Source organism: Belonocnema kinseyi, chromosome 5 (assembly GCF_010883055.1).
Source record: "Belonocnema kinseyi isolate 2016_QV_RU_SX_M_011 chromosome 5, B_treatae_v1, whole genome shotgun sequence".
NCBI classification, from domain to species: Eukaryota; Metazoa; Arthropoda; class Insecta; order Hymenoptera; family Cynipidae; genus Belonocnema; species Belonocnema kinseyi.
Genome location: NC_046661.1, coordinates 64352519 through 64365588, shown reverse-complemented (window position 1 = coordinate 64365588; position 13070 = coordinate 64352519). Strand labels below are relative to the sequence as shown.

At 26.9% G+C, this 13070-nt stretch overlaps 1 protein-coding gene across 3 annotated transcripts in view; it reads left to right on the top strand.

Annotated features, from left to right (window-relative positions):
• The window catches only part of LOC117173975 (mitochondrial intermembrane space import and assembly protein 40), a 123650-nt gene that overhangs the window by 79125 nt on the left and 31455 nt on the right, over positions 1-13070 (top strand). For 2 of the 3 annotated variants that reach the window (XM_033362643.1, XM_033362641.1), the window contains exon 1: positions 9524-9630. The exons of the other annotated variant lie outside the window; for it this stretch is intronic. The gene's annotated coding sequence lies outside the window, so the exon portion shown is untranslated. Of the gene's footprint in view, positions 1-9523; positions 9631-13070 lie in introns of those variants that run through there. 3 annotated transcript variants of the gene reach the window in all.

The window sequence follows — 13070 nt, the reverse complement described above, 5'->3', positions numbered from 1 at the left end:
AGGATTTTGGTTTTCATATTATTTTTTATACATGTATAAAGCAAAATATTCTACAAGTCTTCTTTTAGATTTTTCACGTATCTTGCGTCTTTTAGCGTGATACTAGAATTTTCGATTATCTGCATATATTACTTACGATAAAACAAAATGACGAGTCCTATTGAAAAGTGGTTTAAGGAAATTTTGTAGGATTTTTTAAAACCTATCATTTCTCTTCGAGACTTTTTGTCGTATTTTGCGTCATTTGGTTCAAAATTTGAATGTTGTGGTATCAAATTTCGGGCAATTCTAATACTTTCTGCATCATAAATAATAAGAATGTAATAAATTAATACAAATTTGTATCACATTTTGGGCGAATAACTTTTTTCAATCAATTTATTTTTGTACCTTTTGTTGTTTTTCCACAAATTTTTCATTTTTATTTTTAATACCATTTTTATGATCAAAACCAGAACTACGTGTCATGTCAAAAAGTAATTCATAACAAATTTGTAGCTCTTTTTCGGGTAAATAATTTTTGTTGAATCATTTTTTTTTCGTAACTTGTATCATTTTTTTATAAAGTTTTTAAAAAATATTTTCATGTTATTTTTCGCGAATAAAACACAACGTACGCCTCCTATCAAGAAGTGATTATTAACGAATTTGTAGATCTTTCTTCAAATCACAATTTTTGTTGATTCATCTTCTTTTGTATCCTGAACAGTTTGACCACAAAATGGGATTTTTCATATCTCATTATTTTTTGTGCAATAAAAATTAGAATTTTCAACTTTAGAAGAAAATCCAAAAAGTTTGTATGATAATATTGTAGGGCTTTTAAAAAGCAATGCTTTTCTTTACTTTTTTCATATCGTAAGTTGTTTGGCTTATAATTTTGATTTTCGATTGATATTAAAAATTTGGAAATGCTATAACTCTGAGAATTTTTTTTGTAGAAAAAAAAGTCATCAGGATAAATTGTTTGGCCTTCTGAGTACTATTAATAGCCATAAATAAAAATTTTAAGTATAAAAAAAATGGTCCCAAAATTTGTATTTTTATCCAAAATGTCTGTTAACGAACTCGTCCTTTCTTTTCGGACTTGTCGGACCTTTCTTTTCTTATCCTTTCTCAATCATAAATGATGAGAATGAGAAAAATTAGAAGCCCTTTAATTTTTGTTATTAATTTCAGTTTCTAAATCATTTGAATTCTTCAAAGTAAAACGCTGTTACTTTTCTCTGTAATATTGATATTTTATCTAATATAAATAAAATTGAAAATAAAGTTTCTTAAGCATAGTCTCAATATACTTGTTTTCTGTCATTCTTTTAATTGTTGTAATTTCGTTTTCTGAGTCTTGTCGATTTTTCGTTGTGTATTTTTATGTTAAACAGATTTTAAACTATACATTATAAGGATAATTTCATTAAATACAAAAATCGAAACTTTAAGGGGTCGTCAGTAAACTGCATTATCAATTGCATGGGGAGAGGTGTCATGCTAAAAACTATGGTTCGAACAGGGGTTGGGGGTCAGTGGAAGAAAAGTTACGAACTTAAATAACATTTAGTATGTTTCCTTATTATTCACTTTTAAAGAGTTGTTCTTTTTTCTCTATTTAAAGAAACCCCCTTTTATCGTTTTTTCGCTTAAGTCCTTTTTGGTAGAAAGTCTACTATTATATTTGTGGTTCGAAATTCAACTCGTTTGGTTAAAAATTCTAGTATTCAGTTGCAAATTTTATTATTCTGTAAAAAATGCAACTATTTTGTTAAAAAAGTCATCTCCCGGCTTTAAAATTCAAAAATATTAATAAAAATTAATATATTTTGTTGAAAGCTCGTCTTATTTTGGTAGATCATTAATACAATGCTAGAAAATTCATTTCCTTGGTTAAAAATTTAACTATTTTTTTCGCAATTTATCTTCTTTAATTGAAAATTAAACGACTTGGTTAAAAGTTGAACTTTTTCATTAAAGATTCCGTGTTTTTTTCATGTTTGTTAAATCTAGTTTTTTTTAAATCATATTTCTGCAAGATTTATCTCCTTGGCTTAACATTGAACTTTTTTTTGTTGACAATTTGGTTTTCTATGTTAAAAATTTTTTTAATTTTAAATTGCAACTTGTCTAGTCTTGATAAGGAATGGGTCTTTCATAAGTTGAAAATTCAAACATTTGGTTGAAAATTCATGGAATTAGTTAAAAGTTCGTCTTTTTTGGTAAGAAAATTAATCTTCTTTGTTGCAAATTCATTATATATTTCGACTTTAAATCTTAGGAATTTAAAGCGTTTCATATTGAATTCAAATCAATTGAAAGTGAGTTTGAAATAATAACTGATACGAGGGATTTCATTAGCTGTAAGGCATAGCGTACTCGTATATATATATATTGAAAAAAATGTTGATTTTATTTATTTATTCAAATGGATTTTTTTTTTAAGTTTGCAATAACAAAGAAAAATGATCCAATTAGGGGTTTTAAGTGTTTAAACTCGTGATTTATTTTTTTCATAAATAGTTTCCAAATCATTTTCACATTGTACACATCATCAATACAATATGCTTAAAAACCAGCTGATGTGTACAATGTGAAAATTACTTCCAAACTATTTATGAAAAAAAATGAATTACGATTCTTAAACCCTTAAAACCCCCAATTGGATAGTTTGTCTTTGTTATTGCAAACTTAAAAAAAATTCACTTGAAATAAATAAAATCAAAAATTTGTTCAATCCTGGTGGGAATTTTTTACAAATACGAAAAAGTATAAGTATTTTTACAGGAAAACACCAATGAATATAATAATTTTTTAAATACTAATAAATCCAGATGGCCCTTTTAATCAAGGAAACAAATTTCCGGTCATTTCCCGGCTCGAAAAAAATTATTGAATTATTTTAATTCTTTGGAATTCTTTCCACACCCCTAAACGCCTTATATTTCTTTAGAATTGTTTTGGATTCTTCGATTCTTTGAATTATTTTTATAAACTATTTGGATTACTTTGAAGATGTGAATTCTGATGAGCATAAGAATTAAAAGTGGTTAACTTCCCTCAAACTTTAAAAATTAAATTTTAATTTGCAAGGCACAGTCTAGTTAATGGTTTTTGTAACTAAACAAATTATAAGGAAAAATATTATACGTTTCAAATAATCAAGAAACAAAAACAAACAAAAAACAGAATTTTAATATAATTTTGATAAATAATTAAATGAGTAGTGAAAACCTTAAATTTTTCCTCGGAATTAAATTTAAATTGTCAATTCGACACTACAGAGAAGTGTAAATATTACTTCAGTTATAAACTTAATTATGCGAAAAAATAATAAAATATTTTAGGGTTTAAAAATAGATGTAGAATGAATTTATACAGTGAAGTATTCGAACCTTCAATTCACTATTTTTATAGAAATTATATTTTTTTAAATAATGTTTGAAATTCCGCTACAATTCTAAAATATGACAAGATTTTTTTTCATCTTATTTATATAGTATTTCGAAAATTTCTCTTTTAAAAGAAACCAGACGAGGAATTAATTTAACTTTTTCATTTAATTAAATTCTGAATTAATTTAAAATTTATTTACTTTTTAAATTTATTTACTATCTCGAAAGTGTCCCTTTTTATAAAAGAAACTGTAAAAGAAATTAATTAATTTTAACATAATAATAAATATAATAATCTTAGGCCCTCATTAATTTTAATATTTTCGGCGTGCATAGACAGACCCGAGTCAGCTATAGATATGGCTGGCGAAGGCCATTTATATATATATATATATATATATATATATTGTTCTCCCACTCGGACCTCCCGTGCCGCATCTATGCTTATAATATCTTTGCTTGAGCAGACGCGAGCAGACGATAGAACTTCTATCGTCTGCTCAATTTAATTTTGTATTCTAAACTCCCACGAGCGCCATCTAGGGGACGTAGCAATTACTACAATCAAAGATATTAGGTCCTAGATACGGGATGGGTCAGTGGTGGGGACGACCGATGTATATATCTAACTACATTTTTGACTATATCGAGGTGCTGTCCTCTTCAACTTTTCACCGTTTCTATGGCAACCGCGTCCTCCTAGCACGTTAGCGGCCAGGACGGAGCCGGGGCGCACACCGAATGTTGTTGAATTCCAAACCGATATACTTTGGTATAGTTCAATCGGTCGGCTGGCTCTGTACGGCCTGCACGCCAAAAATGTTATGAACACTTAATTACCTAATTATATGCAAATTAAAGAGAGCCTAAAAATATTCTATTTATTATTATTTAAAAATTTCGAGACAATAAATAAATGTAAAAAAGTTCTTTTCGCACTATAGAATTTTAGTGAAATTTCTAAAATTATTTTTTAAAACTAAACTTAAAATTTAAATGAAATTAAGATAAATTAAAAAATTAATTAAATTCGTACTTTAAGATTTATTGTAGTACAATTTTTAAAATTATGTTGTAAAACTAAATTTAAAGATTGAATACAATTTAGATCATTTCAAGGGGTGAATACATTTTATTTAAATTTAAAATTTAAGTAAAATTTAATTAAATTTAATTAAATTTCAGTTTAATTTGTAGATGTTGAATGGTATTAAATTTAAGTACAATTTAGTTCAATAAAAATGAAACTCGTTAAATTTTTAATTTGATTCAATTGAATACAGATATGTGGGTTCTTTCTTGACTTCAACGATGGAGAGCATTCAAATAAGCTGGAGAAATTAAAAAAAATGCCCTCATTTTTATAATAATTAGTTAAATTCAACAAAAAACTCAGGAAAGTAATTAGGACTCATAGATCTAAATTTTTTGGTTTGAAACTTTTCAGAAGTCGATATTGTCAAAATATAAAAGGAAGCATTTAAACTTCAGCACAACTATTTTGCATGGAAATACTTTATTATTCCACAATTTTATTTCAAATTAGAAGTATGTTAGCAATTAAATAATTATTCCATTCAAAATTATTTAAAAAATTAATTAAAAAACAATTAAAATTACAGTGTAATTATTTTTTTTAGAAGAGTAAAAATAAAATAATGATTGTTAAAAGAAACTAGTTCATAAACTTAAAATTGAAAATCTCAGTATTTGTAAAATTTCGAATATTCTTTGAGTATAACCTGTCAATTCAAATTATGTAATTTTTAAAGTTTTAAATGAAATCACTTATGATTCGGCAATACATTTTTTTCAGCCTTAGGATATAAATAATTTAAAGCTGCAATAAGGAGATTATTCGATGTCAAACCTCGTGATAAACTAGAATAAATGTAAAGCCTTTAAAATCGAAAACATTTTATGAGGAGAGGGATTTTAAATTGAGCGGTTTTAATATATTTTCAATTTAAAACTTTCAAATCGAGTAATATTATAAACGCAAATTTCAAGAATTGTATTATTTGAAATTTTTTCATAGAGTTGATAAATTAAAAATGCAAGCATTAATATTTTTTTAATTATGAATATGCCTCAAGTATATAATTTGATAAGTTCAAATTATTTAATTTTGAAAGTTTCGATTTGAAAAGTGAAATGCAGAATTCTAAATGTTTGTATTTGGGTATTATCAGATTTTGGAGGCCATTAATTTAAGCCTAATCAAGTTCGAAGGCTTACAGTTGTAAATTTTACGATATTAAGCCCTTATATTCAAAACCAAAAAAATTTCAATGTTAAAATTTTAAATTATTTAAGATTTGGTTCTTAATTTCAGAATGTTTTGAATACTTTACATTTTTGATTTTACACTTTCAAACCTTTTTCTGTAATTTAAATCATCGAGAAAAAAATATAGCATTTAAGTAGACACGACTTCTTTTTACGTAAAAAAATTAATTTAGGAAATACCCCGTGTCCCAAGGTAAACAATCCGTCGAGAGGGAAAAATGGGTTAAGCCAAATCTGCTATTTGCGTGAAGAAACTCACTATATTTGTTTTGACGAGAGCCTTCTTTACGTATACGCTGCAGCGCGAAAATGACCCTTACGTCAAACTTTAGAGAGTAATTTTTTTCTCCAAGACGGCAGAAAAAATCACGGCTTATCACATTAAAAAAAATATTTGATAACAAAATTTCGTCACTTATTTATTACATGAAAACATTTGTTCTTGTTTACAAGATTTAAGAAGTAAGAAAAAAATCTTGATTGGAATATATTGATTTTTGAAGAACAAGAAGCTTTAAGCATTATAACGCTAGTCGTAATTAATTAAAAAAATATCTTATTTTTAATTTAATAGAGTCAATATTAAAATGGAAGTTTTAATATTGTCAGAAATAAATATTCACTTTAACTTCAAGTACCTAGATGACAGTTTTGACTTGTCATGTTCATTGTAAATTAGAAGAAAGTTGTGAATAATACAATAGAGCGGAATGAAACTTCGGTTTTCAATAAAGATCTTTGAAAAGGAGTATACAATTTTTGAAAAAATAAGTCTAACAAAAAAGTGCCAGATGATGTGTTTTTTGGTTTGATTGTCGTTATTTTTCTTAAAAAACCTTTTTTGTTAATGATGCAATTAATTTATAATGCATAAGCCTTTAAAATTTTATTTAAAAAAACTGAAAGTTAATCAAATATTTAAATTATTAGAAAATAAATTTATTTACGAACAAATTTAAAAAACAAGTTTTTTATTAAAGGAAAGAATTTAAAATAATTATTTTAGAATAATCAAAAATTTTGAATAAAACTAAATATTCAAACAGTTAAACAAGTAAATGCAAACAAAAGCTTAATCGACCAGCTGGAAAGTATAGTTTTCTATACATGACCGGTGGAGAAAATTTTAAAGTTTCGAATTATTTTTCTCAATAAATACAAAATAAAGAAATAAAGGAAATAATTAAAGGAAACTAAATAAGAAACTAAGGAAACTTATATATTTATTAAAAATAAAATAAAAACGGCGTCAAATTCTTTTAAAAAATATAGACTATTAAAGTACATAATAGTTCTGTGAATTTATAACATTGGTTTACATTATTTTTTATGATTGCGGTTTAAAAAATTGAATTAGCTCAGATATTGAAACAACAAAAATACGCAAATTATGGGAATTTTTATGTCAAGTTTTACTATTAAATGCTAATAAAAAAATATTTAGCAAACTTACATTTTTTCTTAAAGTTAGATTTCTGGACTAGGAAAAATGACATTTTGTAAGATTGAGTTCCTTCTTATTTCAATTTAAAAAAATGGTTCATATTTATAACATTGCCTTAGCTAAACTGTAGAAGCAAGCCGTAATTTGGTTTGACTTTGAAAATGGTTCTTACACTTTACAGCTGTTAAAAAACTCATATACCACTAAATGATAAGAACTGGTAGCCGAGTAAATTATTTATTATGTTGAAAGATTTTTTTAATTATTAGTTCGAAATCATAGGATGAAAATGTGTAGCTCAGGGCTGCACGTCTTACTATAATAGCAAATAGCTCATTTTTCGACCCAAGAAATTAATTTTTAATCAAAAAGATGATGAAAGGAGATTAACTTTAAAAAAGAACAAACTGATTTTCCACAAAAAAGTCGATTTTCTACCAAAAAGTAGATTTTTTAACAACATACGACAATTAGCAACGAAATAAATTAATTGCCAATGCAAAAGGACAAATTTACATACAAATCGTTAAACTTTGAACTAGATTAATTTTCAACAAAAGAGTTCAGCTTTCAACCGCAAGTAGTTAAATTTTCAAGGAAAAAGGTAAATTCTTAACGAAAAATGTTAAAAATATTATATTGTAATTTAGAAATATTTTCTTTTCGGAATACTACTTCTACACTCAATATTACTTTAAGCACTCTTTTTTTAATTTCGAAAAAAGGAACTTTTAAATTGTGACGAATGTTCACTTGTAACAGAGATTTTTTAAACTCCTTTCTTTCAAATCACGCTGGAAATTCTTTTAAAAAATTCCCGTTCAATGTCAAAAATTCCTTGTCCCAAGGAAAATTGTATTACTTTACCAAAACTCCCTGTCCTTAAATAAGAACGATAATTATTTTCACTCATATTCCCTGCAACCTTAGATGAAGTAAAAATTACTTTTCTAAATTGACAAAAATGACTAAAATATTGAGAACTTGAATTTCCCCTACCGAAAGAAATCTCTGAGTTTTCTTTAGCGAAATAGCTTGGCCCATTTGAGTCTATAAACAAAGTTGATTTGAAACAAAATAGTCTCGGAGATAGTTTCAGAGATTTGGGTCATTTTCCAGATCCTTTTGGTGGTCCTTTTATGAGTGGTGCGACGGTAATATAATGTTCCTTTTGTATTCGTCACGTACCGGGCGGGCAGAGTTATTTACAGTAGTTGGTCGTGGCTAGTCCATTGACGAGAAACGTTCTATTAATTCCAATTTTAAGCATTAAAAAAAAAGTTAGATATCTGAAGTCATCGAAACCCGTAGATTCCGAATTATTATGTTTTAGGCTGTTAATTATGAAATTAAAAAGATCTACTTCTAAATTTTAATCCTAAAGCTTAATAAAGGACCCTTGAGTGTCGGCTATTCTATTGAGATAGCCTCTCTGCTTGTTATTTATGATCGTATTCTTATTTCAATTTCGGAAAGGATATTTTAAAGCCTTCAGACCATTTAAACGAGCTTCCTGGATCTTTAAAAATATCTACCTAAGTGCCTGCGGAGAATTTCTTTGAGCTTCTTTGACCTAAAGAATTTTTAGTATATACTCAAAGATTTTTTTCGGTAGGGTTGCTACGATCATAAGTAAATTCCCGGTTTTTTAACTCATCTCCGGATTTTTCCTGGCTTTCCCGTTAGAGTCGCTATCCTGATTATAAATAAATTATACATAGATATATATTTTTTTAGAAAGCGGAAATGTATAAATGAATTAAAATGGAAAAGTACATTATAAGGCTAAATATTAATGTTTAAATATTATTATTACTATTATTAGTCAAGTAATATTATCAACTATGTTTGAAATTTGCTACAAATACAATTGGTTATGAAATTAATTAATTACATTAGCAAAATAAACAATAGAAAAACATGAATACAATTTAAATTTTTTTATAAATATTCATCTTTCTATTCAATTTACCTAATATTAAATTATATGTTTTCATGAAATTTTTGGATAACTAATTACAGATGCTCTTATTGGTATTGAAAACTTTGTTCTTCCTTATTATATTTATAAAAAGTATCAAGTTTTTAATGAATTTTAGTATTTTTGCTACACATAATAATGCTAAAATAACAAATACCACATACACACAGACGGACGATGCATAGGGCTGATCCGTAATTTACTTCATCGATCTTCAACATTATTATAATAAATTTTATCAGGATTCAAATATTTCTACACCTTAAAATGACAAGAAATTTTTATTATTACATTTTACATTTTAAAATCCTTTACATTTGCCGCCTTACTTGTCTAAAATGGAGAAATTAGGCGGTGCGTCCTGATTGGTTCAGTTTTTTTACTTGCGCGTGGCTAGACCATGTATTTATTAGATCATGAGGTCACACATTCACCGCGACCAGAATACTTTACCTCCAGTTAAAACTGTGGTTTTTCTTAATCCTTTGGAACTATTCGTGATAAATAAGTACTTTTCTTTTCGTAAAAACGCAGTGAGTTTACAATTTCTTTAACATAATAATTTATTATTACTATTATTAAAGTAAGGTAAATTCTGTAAATGTTAATCATTATCATGTTTTGTTGGTTATTTTGATAGCAAAATACCTGATCCATTCTTTAAAAACATTTAATACAAACAGATAAGTAACTAGTTAATAAAACTCCTTTTAAAAAGAGGAAATTAATTGCGCAAGTCCCTTTTCGATTAAGAGCACCTATCATATTCTATTAATTTAAGGAAAAATACTAATTTTCATTGTCTCACTCACCGGCGTTCAAGTTGTAAGCATGATTATTTAACCTGCCTTTAGACTTATTAATTTTTATTAAGAGTGTTTGTTAATCCGATTTAGATTTTTTTGAGTTTGCTGTGTACCCCTGCCCTAAAAATCAGAAATATTCTGAAGAAAATTTCTGATACATTCTGAAACAGTCCGAAAAATATTCTTTTCAGATTTGATCAGAATCTTTCCGAAAGTCTATCATATCTTTCCGAAAGTTCTATCGGATCTTATCAGAAATGTCCCATTTATTCTTCTCAGATGTAATCAGAAATTCTTAATTATTAAAAATAATAATTATTAATATTAAGAATGATTATTTTTAATAATAATATATTATTCCGTTTTTGCAAATTATTATTTAAAAAAGTTAATCATTTGAACAAATAAAACAATTCTTTAAACAAGGTTTAAAAATAATTCATTTTGTCCAAAAATTGTTTACTTAATTACTATCAAATATATTAAACAGTTACAATTTTGAAGAAATTATTTAATTAATAAAATTCTTAAATTTCAAAATTTGGTTAAATTATAGAATAGCTCGTACCCCCTTTATTTCTTGGAACATTTTTTTTCAAAATCGAACTATTGGAACATGAAATTGAAGTAAATGCGAAGAGATTTCTTAAAAGAAAGGATTAAAATTATTTTTAATTGCATTATTATAACGTGTCAAATATGAGTCAACCAAAAATTTGAATTTTCCGTATTTAACTAACCGTTTAAGTCCTTTTACAGCTCCCGGCAAGGTAAAAAGTTGTATATAAGTGTTATTTGAACTTTTATTTACAAACTTTGACATACTTTGCTGTTTGCTTTGTTCATATAAACCATTTTACTTACAAAAAAGTAGTTGCTAAAGTTGTTAAAGAAAGAGTCGTTTCAAATTCTAAAGCACCTCGACCCCTTTTCCAACATTCAAAAAAAATACAAATAAAATTTTTATAATTGGTTATAATGATTGAAAATAATTCACAAAATATGTTCCATTTTATTAAAAAAGATTACAATTTTTCGTATATATACTATTTTTTCTAGCAAAAATGACTAAAAACACTTTAATGGTAAGTTGAATAGGGCAAATTCAAATTTTTGGTAGACCCATATTTGACACGTTATAATAATACAATTAACAATAATTTTAATGCTTTCTTTTAACAAATCGCTTCGAATTTAGTTCAATTTCATGTTCCAACAGTTTGATTTTGGAAAAAAATTTATATAATATTATTATAATATTACATAATAATTAAATATAAAGTTCTCTTAAACAAAGTTTATATAACAATATTCCATAATTTATTTTTTTGATAAAATCTGATAGAAAATTATATAAATGCGCGCGGGACAGTTTCGGAAAAGGTAGAAAAAACGGAGAGCTACCGCTGGGACACTTTCTGATAAATTCTGAAAGATTCTGAAAGAAAATGGTGGTACAGTTTTGGATAGAATTTCGGATGCAGATTTCGGAAACAACGTGAAAGATATGGAAAGCTTCGGAAAGGAAGTTCTACCAGAAATTGCTGGCAGGGACGGGACTGGTCCCATATATAATTCGTGATCTGATCTTTAGAATAAAATAAATAAACTGATCTAATATTCGGGGTTGCACGTGTAGTCCGGGTGTTGATATTCGACATTCGAAAGCCTGGTTCAAAATTCGAGGTTTACAAACTTGTGACTTCGTAAATTTATTTATGAAGACTAAATTCGTCAAATTACGAAAAACTAATTTAAAATTTAGCATTTCATAGTTTGGAAGTTCAAAAATAAATCATTTCAACTTCTGACTTTCGAAATTTATTTTTTATGCACTGTAAATACGTTTAGATGCCCAAAACCAATTTACATATGAGTAAATTTAGTAATTTATATAAAGCTGCGTCTAGTCATCCCGAAAAATTGGGGGACTTAGAAAAGGAGATTGACTAGTTACCTCGAAATTTTGGGACGATGAGACACTTCGAATTCGGAAATAAAACTTATTTGCAAATGTTCAAATTTAGCCAATTTGAGATTCTAATCTTTCAAAACTTGTTTTTTTTGCAAACTTATTTATAAATTCCAAATTCATCGAGTGGAAGAAAAAAATCAAAATTAACAACATTACCAAATTTGAAATAACTAATATAAAAAAATTGGGTTCTTTGCAAATTTATTTCGAGATTACAGATTTACGAGTTTGACAAAAAATTCAAATTTGCAATTTGACAAATTTACAATTCTCGAGATTCTAAAACTGGGTTCTCTTTACAATTATTTATAAATTCCCAACTTATCAAGTGGCCAAAGAATTTCAAAATTAACCACCTTACCAAATTTCAAATCCTAATATTACAAAATTGGATTTCCTGCCAATTTATTTAGAAATTCGAAACTTATCAATTGACTGATAAATAAATAAAAAAAAATTACCCAATTTATAAAATTTGTAATTCTAAAGTGATCAAACATATAATTGTATAGTTGATTCAGTACAGGCCAGGAATGTCTGTATCCGCAAGTGGTCTTTCGAGTTTAATGGAAGTGGGTCAGATTATCGTGCTATAAAAGAGACATGTTGGATCCAAAGGATTTGGAAAATTTCGAATGTGACTCCATATTGAATTTTTGGGTTGGATTTTTTCAATTATCGACATTTCTGAAACTGTTAATTAAATGCAGATGAAATTTGAAGGTACTAGAGAGTAAATCTGTAGGCCTGGTCGGGCCTCGCCGCCAATTAAGAAGGCGATCCCTTTACCTTATGCACAGAGAAAATTTTTACGTATGCTGACTCTTTGATTTTCACCCCATAATTTATAATAGTGTACTAAACATAATATTATGTTGCAAATAATAAATAAAGATAAATGATTAAGGTTTCCGTTGATATGAATATGTTGAGGACTTATGTAGCTGATATGGTTGTTATGTTGTTGTGAAAGTTCGTACTTCGTGAAAGTTGCCGATAAAACTTTACCAGTTCAAGATTCGTGTTTTTTTTACCCCAAGGACTTTAAATCGTTGGATCATGCATTGTATCATCAAATGAAAAAAATGAATTTTTAACAAAGTAATTCATCTTTCGACTAAATATTTGAATTTTCTAGCAAATTCCTTAACTATTGTATTTAGTGGTTTCCAGGCATGAAAATAACTTATGT